Source organism: Ambystoma mexicanum, chromosome 1p (genome assembly GCF_040938575.1).
Source record: "Ambystoma mexicanum isolate Mex_15411 chromosome 1p, UKY_AmexF1_1, whole genome shotgun sequence".
Taxonomy (NCBI): Eukaryota; Metazoa; Chordata; class Amphibia; order Caudata; family Ambystomatidae; genus Ambystoma; species Ambystoma mexicanum.
The window spans coordinates 564,188,866-564,202,198 of NC_090921.1; the positions used below are offsets into that span (position 1 = coordinate 564,188,866).

At 44.5% G+C, this 13,333-nt stretch overlaps 1 protein-coding gene across 2 annotated transcripts in view; it reads left to right on the forward strand.

The window, feature by feature from the left end:
• The first annotated feature begins 1,030 nt into the window (after window positions 1-1,030).
• Window positions 1,031-13,333, forward strand: part of CSNK1G2 (casein kinase 1 gamma 2) — a 335,785-nt gene continuing 323,482 nt past the window's right edge. The window contains exon 1 of one of the 2 annotated variants that reach the window (XM_069649504.1): window positions 1,031-1,168. The gene's annotated coding sequence lies outside the window, so the exon portion shown is untranslated. Of the gene's footprint in view, window positions 1,248-13,333 lie in introns of both variants that reach the window. The other variant, XM_069649503.1, reaches the window with a different exon arrangement.

Here is a 13,333-nt window from a genome sequence, read left to right on the forward strand (position 1 = left end):
TCTACCAGAAATGTCATCAGGCGTAGTACGGTAGTCGCCTGTCTGTTTTCATTTCCTTCCCACTCTACCCCTCCCTTCCTTTCAATGGGCCTCATTACAACTCTGTTGGTAGCCGTGCCCTTATTAAGGGCACGGCTGCCGCCGGAGTTGCATTTTTTCCGGCACCTGCGAATGGGCAAGAACCGGGGCATGCCGAGCTTGGCAGACCCGGTAATTGCGCATTTGCGGGTGCCGGAATCAAGGGCCTCCTGATCCCTATTCTGCCCCATAGGGCTGAATGGGGATGGGGAGGTCGGATGCACCGGCACATACAGAGTTGTGCCGGTGCATCCAACGTGCTCAGCTCGCGGGTGCTGTTACACCCGCCAGGAAAAACCTGGCGGGTGAAACGGCACCCGCGAGCAGAGCAAGTAGTATGGCGGTCCGGGAACTGCAGCCCCGGCATGCTTACTGGTACCGTAGTTTCTGGACCGCCATGCTTGTAATGAGGCCCAATGTCTTAGTTATCTGAAATGTCGTCAGGCCGGGTACAATAGTTAATTTCACATCCTTACTGTTCATGGCCTGTAAGAATGTCATTGTATTTTCCCTTGTTCACTCCCTTGCCTTGAAGCGCTTTGAAACACATTGAGCATGGCGCTATATCAATAAACTATGATATCATAACACTAGGGACTGTGAAGCTTAATATCTTCACCTGCTGGACACCATCTAGACAATAGGATATTCTTCAGCACTAGGACAGAATCTATAGGGCACCTTTAGAAACATTTAATTAGCTGTAACTAACTAGTCATTACCAGAATGTAGCGCAGCTTGACAGTTCATAATCTGTAATGTAGTATTTTAATGACAAGTTAGTTTATATCGAGCTTCGTCCCGCTGTGGGTATAGATAATACACTGTTTGTTATTCTGAGAGAAAGTTTTACAAAAGCTTCCTCAATGGCAGCCTCGTAATTTAATACAAAGGTTTCTCTCAGAAGAACCGGTGTTTATCTATTAGTACAATGGAGGCAGCTCGGTGCTCTGCTGCTTTAGTCTGCGACAGAGTCGGTAGTCTGCTGCTTTAGCTCGGAAGAGGGGCCGGTGCTCAGGCTGAACGCAGCCAATCAGCGATGAGAAGGTGGGGCCCCGAACACAGCCGAAGACCGGGGGATACCGGAAAGGTATGGGGTACCAAATATGAAATAACACCGGTTTTGGGGGCGCCCTCTTTGGTCCCGCTTCCTACAGCGGCAAGACATGGTATGTATGGAAGGGGGGTGGGGAGCACCGATCCCCACGCGGCGTAGCCTTGGCCCGCACGCCACTGCAGGCTGGGCCCCGTGTGCCCAGCCTCCCCCTTCTCCGATGGCCCGCTTTCCTTCCTCTGCCTCGCGCGATCCCCCAGCTGCTCCCTCCGCCGCTTTCCTCCTTTTGCACCTCGCGGTCGGCAGTTGCCCTGCCCCTCCGTTCCCCCCCAACCCCCAGCGCGGCCTGAGTCCGCCGCCGCTCCTCCACATCCTTCCTCCATGCCTTTGCTCCATCGCTCTTTAAGTGCGCCCCCCCCCCCCCCTCTGTGTTTTCAATCTCAGCCCACTCCGTTGTGTTTTGACTGCTACCAATTTTCCATAGTTTGCTCCCTCGACAAATATCCTACAATTGACACAAAGTTGCCCCCTGTGTTGGGAAGCTGAAGAACTAGCAAGGATTTTGGAGGATATGCAGTATGAGCTCTCTGTATCTCCACCCAGAGCCAACATCACCACAAAGGTTGCATCTTTTAAGGCGACAACGTTTGTCTCTGAACGCTATATGTCTCATATACAACAGTAGATTAGTAGCTTGAGGTTGGCTCTAAGCACAGATCTTGCAAAGTCTTCTGTTCTCTTTTTCATTTTGATTTCTTTGTCCTTATAATCATTGAAAAAGAGCACACAAAGCTTCTAAAACGTACTACAGTGTGAAAACGACATGTTGTGAAACAACATAAATGAAGCATTTCACAAATAACGAACAACCTACTTTCTGTGTGTGGTCGCAAACTACATAATTGGATTACTGATACTCCTCTTTAGCTTCTTGGAATGGATTGTGCTTGGTGCAGCACACTGTTGAAATCCTGGCCTCTTAGTGGGCAGAGCATGAGGACGTTGCCCTGCATCTGATGGGTGTACTCATTGCAAACTATTGAGTAGGGTTTTCGGGGCTAGGTGTAGAGGACCAGCACAGAGTAGATTTTGGCTGGAGCATGGAAATGGCGTGGCCCACATCCAGTGTACACTCACTTCAGAATAAATACTTACTTAGTACTACTGAACCCTGAACGCAGCTTCACAATGCCAGCTGTTGTCTGATAAACACAACCTCTTGCCTCAGAAGCGATTGGCTAGCGGTATGCATAGTTTGCCTTCTGCTTTCCACGATTTATGCTTCACTTGTTTATCCAGCTACTCGGTTACTTTACTTCCCCTACAGCACTTACCCCTGTGCTGCCGTTTTCAGTGTCTACCTGGAGGACGCAGACCTAGTTTTAAAACCGAACGCGTATTCTCGCCGTTTTGATTTTGCAGCTATATGACCGTCACTCATTTCACAGTGTGATTGTGAGCTCTGTAATACCGTAAAACAATTCAATCACCAGGAATGGCATTCTGCGTTCAGTATCTCCTTTTTGCTGCATTTATGATTGAGCAGAACATATTATTAGATGGTGCAAACGGTGGGTTTAGCCATTGCTCTCGTTGCTCACTGACCAGTCACCCTGCAGAGAGACTGGGTAAAATGGGCTGGATTATTGGTTCAATCCGAGCTAAACAGCCACTAGCCAGCCACAAAGTCCCTCGCCACCTCAATTGCACACATGGACACAGCACACCATTTCGTACTAGCCAACAGTCAATTATTACCAGCCAGTGGCAAGTGGCGAGCTGAAATTTTGTACCTTGCCGGTGACAGTACGTACATTTGCCCTTTAATGTTCTGTTGGCTGTCCCAGAAGTGACTACACCAGTGACTGTTTAGTGTGCATGGTATGGAGATGTGCGGGATGGGTTAAGAAGTACTAAGGCAAACTGGGATATAGAAGTGACTCTTAAGTGTTGTCTATTGACGTATGTTTTATCAAAGTGAATGACTTTGTGGTAATTCACTTCTACAAAGGTAAATAAAACTCCAAATACTACAGAACAACGCACGAAGAACTGCACTAAATATTCCAATAAGACACCACATTTCAGAGGCTAGACAGAAGCAAGGAATAAATTAGTTTTCAAAAATTGATTAGCAGAGTTTGCTAATGAAAATATGTTTTATTAGGTAACAGGCCCATTTGATTAGCAACTTTGTACTAATATTGATGTCACCAGACGTTCTTTGTACCAAAGACATGAAATGAGCAACAATACAGCAGTTTTGCATACCACTGAAATAAGACATTAGTGAGAGGAGTCAGGCCTTGCAAATTCTTTAAACTTCAGCTAGACCTGTAGGTCGGGTAACTTAGTTTGCATCTTCAACCTAAGAGAAATTCGTTCGACCCATAGCAACGGAGGACAACGCATTTAAAATGTGATTTCTGTAAAATGGTCCATGTCATTACAAACACTCATTATGTTTGGTACACTGTTGCCACTCAGAGACCAGCCACGCACGCACAGTGAAACCTTTTTATTTGACGTTTACTACAAACAAAGTAAATGTTAAGGTTTCAAACATCTCGTAAATGCTACTCGTCCTTTCTACTTGACTCTGTGAAAAGACTTTGCAAGCCATATGAGTGTCTGTAAAATGTAAAAGGTTTGCTGCATGAATGGACACAAATAAATAGATATGATAAAAAGGCTCTGAAAACAGTTTGGCCAGCTGTCTCCTGCAGGATGTAATATATAATACAATCAAAAAGCAAAGCAAGCTCTAGAGGCCAACTACAGTGTTTGGTATTGTAGTAGATCTGTAGATGTACAGACAGAATGGACCTATTGATCACTACTTTGAGTAAACATTTAGTTTGCTTTGTGTGTTCATTATGCAAGAAGAAAGAAAGACTTAAGCAGAATGGATTGTGTAGCAGGCAGCAAACTGGCCAAACTAGGTGGAATATTGTAGTTTGTGGTCATCTACCTTTCAGGCTACCTGGTATAAAGCAACAGGGTGATAAAATAGAATGTCTAGGAGTATGGGTTTGGTCATGGGTTGAGCACCAGTTGCGTGATGTATGCAGCCTGCAGGTTACAGAACTAGGTTTGCTATCATAAGCATTTGATCATGTACATGTTGAAAAGTTCACTAGTCAACATGATGCATCTTACCCAACAAAATGAAATATAGTTGACCCTATGAAATTCAGATACAGTAACTTAAACTTTACTGTAAAGCATGAAGATGATGCAGTGTTGTACAGTATCAATACTGTAATTATGCATCATGTAACAACTTTCGTTTTAGGAATGGACTTGCTTGACTGTCTTTTTAAAAGATATAAAGTTGATATATACTGGTCTTTGCCAGACAGGATACAGAAAGCTTAATAAAAGTATTATCCCGATAACTTCTGGTTTGCATTTAAAAATTCTTGCCTAGCACTCTTACACATGCATTTGGCACTTAAGAATGGAGAGGATGATTACTGGTTCACTTTTCCCTCCATTAGCACTTGAAGTGAAGAGAGGACCAAGGGTAAGAGGAATGCAGGGCGAGCTGTGCTTTCATTGAAGAGGGCAATTTAAATAGCTAACTTTGCTACGCAAGTGTTCATTTGATTAGCAAACCTACAGAATTGCATAGTAAATTGCTATGTGACACTGCTAATTTTATCCCTTGATGAAGAACTGGCTGTTGGTCAAGAACAGAATACAGTTTAAAGCTGCTTCCCTTACACACAAATGTTTAACGAACACTGCCCCAGTTTACCTAATGGAAAAACTTGTCAAAACTCATCTACACGCCCCACTAGAACCTTGCATTCATTCTGCCTGAAGGTAGCTAGATATAAACTGAAGAAAGCAGGCGTAGGAGCTTTTCTGTCATGGCAGCCCAGCTTTGGAACTCCTTGCCTGCAACCTTAAAAGCTGACCAGTCGTTCTTTAGCTTCAGGAAAAACACTAAGGATTGGCTCCTTGCTAATGATCTATGACTGGCTTTAGTACCTTACATTTAGTACTAGCCAAAATAATACGATGCTGGTATGTATGTAAAATGATATGTATATTCCTTATGTATAATACTGTTATCTTCACTGTGTAAATGATGTAAAGAATGTATTGTAACTCTTCATCCATGTACTATATGTAACTCGCCCAGATACCTCAGGGTATGGGGCGCTAAATAAATAAACAAAAAAAATATGAGGGATAAGGTGTTTTGGTGGGGCGGCAACGGTGGGGTGCAAAGGGCGTATTGGGGGGGGTGGGTTCATTTAAAAACAAACCGAAAAACCCTGCCATTTTTGTCAAAGTGAACCACAAAGTAATTCACTTATTAAAACAACAAAGAACCGTCTGCTGTGTATAGTAAGTGGCCAGCTACTTGCCAGCTATAATGTCACATGCCACCGCAATTCTACACATACGCACAGCACACCATTTCTTACACTCTAAGAGTCAAATATCGCTAGCCAGTGGCAAGTGCACATTTGGCACCTTGACCCATGGCATTGTACTGGCCAAATGTCCAATAGCACAGCACTGGAAAAGCAAAATTGCCCTATCGGTGCTAGAGAGACTTGATTATGTGGTCCATTGCTTACACAGATCTTCATGGAGCTAGGTCCAGAAAAAATGGCATTACTCTGTGTTTGACACTTTCGTGGCTTTTATGGATGACTAGTGGCTTGCAACTTGAATTTTGCCCTGTGCTTAAAATGAATTTATTTAAAGCGAGTGTTCAGATACCTCCCATGTATGGCAACAGGTGCGCCCACATTCGGCATTTGGCAAAATAAATATCCAGATCTCTAGCCTGAGCATGCCTGCTCGAAGTGCACAGCACACAGCTCTGGGCTACATGCACAGTAAAGTGTAGTGATTCTTCTGCCACCATTACGCGCATCCCTCAAGGTAATGACGACGTCATGCTCAGATGGTGCATCTGGGAAGCCAGACCAAGTTCTGCGGTTTAATATGGAAGCATATGTTAAAGACCGACCTATATCCACTTCCTTTCCTTAGCAAAAAACCTGAAAAGGCAGCCCCCTACCATCCCTGTTCAAGTCACCCTTTCTTTACCTACTGGCTGTCGGCCAACGATCTCTTAAATATACAATTTCCCCACAGCAGGATTTCAAGAGCAAATGTAGAAAATATAGATATTCTTTGGCTGAGCAAGCCCAAACATCACACAGGGTTGGAAAGGAAAGATGACTGCGTCTTTCGCATCTTCCCACAACACATTGAGCAGTGTACAATATGCTGAAGCTGCTCATCACAGTAATTGGAAAAAGTCTGGAGCACACAAGCCACTACATTGGTAAGAAACTCGCTGCATGGAAAGGGGCACATGGGAGTGCTGCGCTTCCAAAATAACCTCAGTAATGGGCCGTCCAGAAACTTGAACAGCGAAGCAAGAACAATTGTGGGCATTACTTGAAATAATAGCCTAGTTAGGATCATCCCTTGTCCACAGATACTTTTGTTTATGAGCCACAGTAGGAGTTCAGACCAGAAGGTGACCGATCTGGACCATTTGGCAATAGGTCAATGATTTCACAGTATATACCCTGACACACTCACTGTTAATCATCAGTCCCAAATACCTTAGACTCCACTGATGCATGCAGTGGTAGAGAGCCCAGAGAAGTGCATGCGAAGCCCAGTGTCCGGTCCAATATTTACTTCTGCCAGTGGGTGTCAGCCAGGAATCCTAACATATTGATCGGACACTGCTCGAACCATGTTCTCTCGTATACAAAAACAAATTGTCTGCATATAGGGATACCAGATGTTGAATCACTGCTATAGTCCTTGCCAACAAGACTACCTCAACCGTCAGGCCAATGGTCCCATCATCGGAGCAAATAGCAGGGGTGGTACTATGCAGCCCTGATGTTAATTGGAGCGGAAATGCAGTAATTACTCTTAACCCTTGCAGACAGGTGAATATACAACCACTGAAGCAACTGCCATATTAGAGGCCCAAATTTGAATCCTGGGAGGGTTAATTGCATATGCTTCCAATCCGCAGTATGGACGGCCACTGCATAATCATTCCGATTATTAGTCACCCAATACAGGACCAAGAAAAGTCTTGTTTAAAGAGGTACGGGGCAGAGATGGCTTGGTATTCATGTATTAGCTTCTCAATGGACAATCGACCCACAAGAATTTTGCTAACAACCTTTAAATCCGTGTTTAAAAAAGATGTAGTCTACAAAAACTGTGTTTTAATATTCAGTCTCCTGGCGTTTAACAGCAATATTAGGAGGGCCAACTTCATGGATGAAAGAAACCTACCAACCATACTTCCTTTCTCAAAAACATCACCAGGCACTAAACCAACGAGTCTGAGATTGTTGTGTGAAACTCTACCGGGAGGCCATCAGGCTGCAGAGTCTTACCATTGACCAAACTCTGTATGGCCTGTGCCACATCTTGCGGGCTGAACAGTGCGTTAAGTTGTTCTTTGGCAAGTTCAGAAAATTGAGGCAAGACAACATCCTCTACAACTCTATATAGTCTGATCCCTGCACATTGTAGTGTGTTGCATGTAGAATATTTAATAACATCCTCTAAAGGCATTGTTAATGTGCATAGTGTCTCCAGTGATCATCCCATGTGCAGTTTCTATAAATGTGATGGGCTTCCCATCCTGTAATTATTGTAGTAAACCAGGCCAAGGATTTCCCGGCTTGTCGGCATCTTCTGGAGACTTTGATCTGCTCAGACCACACACATCTTCCCAGCCTATCCAAGTTCTGAAAAGGGGGAGGTTCGAGCTTGCTGCAAAACTGTATTGTCCGTGGCCAATTCCTATTTAGTAATTTAATTATATTTTCCAGATTGCCAATTTAAGATTTCGTTATGCCATGCAGCTCTAACATTGCATTGTGTTGACAACGCAAAGCCCCGAATTACCACAATTACTCGGAGACAACAGATTAGATTATTAGTGAAGAAGTCTTGTATTTCAGTGCGTACTTGGTGCAGGAACGCAGTGTGAGAAAGGATCTATTGGGTCTTCCCTGTGGATGTCGGCGTTCTACGCTTAACTAGCATCACTTGTATTGATAAGGTGGAGTGTTCAGATAAAGAGCGACCCAGGTCCTCCGAGATACGCACCTTATGTAACTGGGACCTATTAATGAATATTGTCTATCCTTGAAGGACCCACGGAAATGAAACCAGCCTCCCCATGGCGATATTCCTTCCAGACATCACAGATGGGCAAATATTTTGAAGCCATGCAAAGTCAGATACCCAACACCCAGGGGGTTCCCCCTCCTTTAGAGCTAGCCAACATTGTGTCCAAGGCACAATTAAAATCCTACATAGACCATTTCAGTTTTCCAATAGAAAAACTGATATGTATTCTCAATATTGGGAGCAGATTATGAAAATGTTGGCCGCAGGAGGAGAATTGAGAGCAGAAAGTGACTCCCCACCCACGTTTCAATTGCAATTTAACATGCTCATGTTTGACCAAATGGGTTTCCTGCACTAAAAATACTGTTTTTGTCTGTGGATATAGGAACCAACTATGTGCCTTTCAACAAACCCGTTTAGGCCTGGCAGGTTCTAGAACATCAGTCAGTGTGCGGAATTAAGATTCAATGAGCAGGAGCTAAAAGCAGCTCCCATCACCCAGTAGGCAGGAGCTACCGCTGGGGAACCAGGAGCGAGTACACAGCGCTGCAAATCTAAATTTCACATGAAACATATATTTCAACTTTTCCTATTATGTACGATACATTAGATTTAAATGTGTTTGAGACGTGACTAGTTCTTCTTTATTTACATTACCAAACACACAAAGTTAATGTAACCCATGCCTGTTTGTAAAGCACCAGTTGGCCTTTGTAGCCAAATTTAGCTCCTGGTAACTGTTGGTTTTAAGCTAACCAAGCTCTTCTATGGTAGAAGCAGGAGATAAATCGCTCCCAGCAACTTCAAACCCTGTCTCCGTTCTATACTGAGACACCCATTATCAACCAAATGGAAGCACTTTATTATTGGAGAGATACAGAAATGGATTTGGTTGCCATGAATAACTCAACTAATAAATCCCCCACCAGTGTGCCCCCTCCACCCAAATGGAGTCACAACATTAGTAATTAGTGCATACCATTAAGAAGATAACTATGCAGACGCAGTCCCACAACTCCTCCCAGAACATACCTCTCGGTGGTGGTGACGACAAGCTTAGGCAATCCCTGGGAGGGTTCACAGGGGAAGAGTCTGTTCCCACACCACTAATATCGGGAGGGAAGCTATCATTCAGTGCCACGTAGCTAAACAAGAAACGTCCTTACAAATCAGACTTGTAGCTCCAGGAGCTTAAGAGTGTTCACTGTCGTTGCACTGTGGTAGTTCTGTGGACTAAAGCTGTAGTCGGGGTAAAGACAGAGTCTGGCACCATTATATTGGGCTTAGCCTCGATATCGTGCTGCCGAAAGTAAGTTGACTTTTGTCTTGCTATTTCAGTAGCTTCATACTGATGACGTGGGCAGGCATACCAGAGAGCCACTGTTTGCCATATATTTGAGCTTCTCCATGTTTGGAGGGAAAAGCGATGGAATACATATCTCTGGAATCTTTCCATTTCACCCTTCTAAGCACTCTTCGCCAAACCCAAAAGATGCACTTTGCTGTGGTGAGACCTGTTTGTCTGTAAGCTTCTTCAGCGTTTTGGCGTTGAGCTCCCTAAGTAAATTGATATTGGGGGTTTTAGCATGCCTATCCTCCTCAATATTGGAACTCCTGTGCTCCGTCTCTGTTGTGCACTTGCGCAACTTGTTAATGTCCTGAGAATAAGCGCTACATTATCAACCTCAGTAGACGATAGCCTGTTGCCCTCAAGTATTAGGCATTTGAGGTCGCTGTTTGAAGTGCTTTTAGATGGGTCTTTGTTGTGCCCTTAGTGTCGCCAGCTGTAAAGGAGTTGCCTCTAGAAGCAAGATACCAATGATGGTATTCTTTTTTTTTTTTTTTTTTTTTTTTTTTTTATTGATTAGAGTTGTATTACAACAACTTTTTCAATTTTATACATAATACAAAAAAGATTCAATTCATTCAAGAATAAAAGCATGGTATTCTTTTGTCCTTTTGTCGATTTGCGCGGCACACCTGCGCTGTCCTTCCATTGTTAGTTTGCTTATCGGGAGATGAGTGCAATGTCCAGTGCCTCCAAAATCGACCATCAAGATTCCCTCTCACTTGCAGTAGTGAAAGTAGGAAAGGAGCGACTGTTTAGAGCAGCCGAAGAAGCCCATTCAATATGGCCGCCACAATGCTCTCCTTCACCAGTGTGCAGCAGTAGTGTAATCTCTAGCAGTAAATCGACTTGTCTGCGGGTCTCCTCCACTCAGGCTACAGCTACAAAGTGCAAGCCACTGATGGATCTCTCATGGTTTGGGGGTTCATTATCACCACAGATGGCTCGCCAGTAAGCGGGCCCCAAGAAGGGCTCAGACGGTTGCTGTTACCGGACATCAACAGACCCAGGCAGGCCCTCCCGAGCCCCCCACTGGACTGTAATGACAACTTGCAGGAGCCCCCCCCCCCTCTACGCCTTGCAGGCCATACTGGAGAGCAGAGTTTGCTGCTGCAGCAACACAATGCAGTAAGGTATGGTTGGAGCATTCAATGTCTTTTTGGGAGAGAAAACAAAAATCCTCCATGATATTGGATCTAAGGAGTCGCAATGCCGTGCTGTTACCCGTCCACCATCTTGGCCACGCTTAGGTTTTTGGAGACTTGAGCATTCACCAGCCTCACCTCTGCCCTTTCATGTTTAACTCAAAACAGAGGATGGCCTCTTTGTGTTCCATGTTCAAAGACTTTCGTTTTCTTGTAAAACAAGTGGCCAAAGCTCTTAGTAAAAAGGTCTCTAGGTGCTACAGTCTCTCAATGTAAACTTTCATCCTGTGATTGTCTTATTCACTTAGTCTGCTGTTTTTAGTGGCCCCATAATTCTTTCTTGGTTTCCGTGGTTGCACTTTACTACTTGTCTGTTTTTTGTTGTTGAGGACTCTTCTGCCTTGCCCATTGGGCCTCTGTAGCTGAAGGAGGCGGGCAATGTTGCTGTTTTGAATACTGTACACCCGGCTTTGGGATTCCTGGACTCCCTCTTATACACGTAACAGTCTTGTGCCCAGGGGAGCTTTCTCCTGTTGATCCTAGACCCACCCTCCCCTCAACTTTTCACCTCATGCTTGTGCTTCCACACCTTCACTCACACCCTTTAGGTCTAGGGTCTCTGTTCCTTCCTGAATTTGTTCTCTTTTCTCCACTTTGGTCACCTTGAGTATTTCTTCCAACCACCACATGGTCTTCCTCTTTCTCTTTAGTCTTTGTCACCCCTACTCACTTGATCGCCACCTCTGTTCCTTTCTTCTCTGTTGATATTCCCCACCCTTTGGCTCATCTCCTCTTTGCGCTTGTTAACCGTCTCCTGGTTACTATCCACATTCTTGCTGTTGCGTTCTCCCTGTGCCTGGTCTATTCTCTCCAGCTGCACCTTTTCTCATTGGCCTCTTTTCAGGCCTTTCTGTCCAGCTCTTCTCTTTTCTCTTTTTGTTTTGTATCCCAGCACTCGCCTCCTCAGAGACCCACTGCCACTTTGAAACTCCCCCACTGCTCTAGAGACTTTCCTCACTTTTATAGTGTTTAGGCCCCGCCTCTGTGACCACCTCTTCCCTCCCCCATATCCTGTTTCTTGTTTGGCGCAGGTGCTGTTCCCAGTTAGGCTGTCGTCGTTCGGTGAAAGCGGGCTGTCTGACATTCTTACGATGAAACGGGGCAGTTCTCTTAAAATCTCTGGGTTTGCCTTTTTCGTTTGTTCTCCACAGATTGTGGTGTCCCTGTTAAAAGAACAGGCATACTATTGAGATCCTGCCACGTGAGTGGGGTATAATAGAAGCCAGAGGGTTCTCCCAGTTCTGCCACCTATGCCCAGCATCACTAAATGCATAGGGCCTGGCTCCCTTGGCTTACTGGCTTCTTGTCAGGGAAGGGCCTTCTACATATGGCAACTTATGCATAGTGGGGTACTTTATGGGTATGAGTTGGAGAACGTTTTTGCACACTTTATTCTTGGTCATATTCCAGTTGGCGTAACATATTTTGTATCGGTATTTAGCCTTTCTAATCTCTCATAATATGTTGGATCTAGAGGCATTTTTTTAAAATTTGACAATTTTGCTCAGAAAGGATGAGGGCGTAGGGGTAGATGATGGGTGTTTCAAACTCCAAGATGGACTTTTGCAGTATGATTGATTATATCTAGCTAATTGATTGGCCATTCACAACTGCATGCAAAGAGCAGAATCCTAAAGGCTAGCCGAAGCTACTGCATGATCTTCATCTTCTGTTGTTTTTATTTCTCACTACAGGCCACTGTAAGCTCTGTGGTTGAAGGGATGCAAATATGGAGTGTGAGGGGCTGTATGTCCCCCTGACTCTAATATTCGATTGTCAGTGTCTAAAAGTCCCCCCAGAGCTACTAGGAGGGGTTATCCCTTCTAATGACCAAACCTTGACACAATATGATTATATGATTGGTTATTGATAACACGCGTAAAACCCAGAGGTTTCTAAGCGCGGAACCGGGGATCGAACCTGTGTTGCTTTGTGTCGTCTTGCTTCCAAGGCGAGCACGTTGCCACTGAGCTATCCTCCCGAGACACAATGATGGTGATAATGTGCAAAAGCCAATCCCGTCGCCCCCGCCACCTGATTTGCTAGACAGTCCGTCACCCTGTACAGCTGTACCCCTCCTCTGTATCCTCCCTCCGCTGCACATCTGTTCTGTTACCTCTGTAAAGCACTCCTTTATGCATCTGTACTGTTGTATACCTCTGTAAATCACTCCATTATGTATCTGTACTTTTGTATACCTCTGAAACACGCTCTGTTGCTTCTGGAAGCTAGGTACGTGCTCAGTAAATAACATTAATAATACAAGATTTTTTTTCTCTAAATATTTTTGATTCTGCATTCCACAACATCGTACAATTTAAACTACCCCTCTTTGCCTCCATCTCCCCCTCCAGAAGTGTTATCTGTCTCTTCCCTTTCTGGCATGATCGTAGTGGGTCACAGTATGTCCATAATTGTAATTTTATGCGGATACCACTGTACCATATAATCGCTTTGCAAATATGTCATGACTGGGCCCCATTCCTATTTGAATTTCTCCAG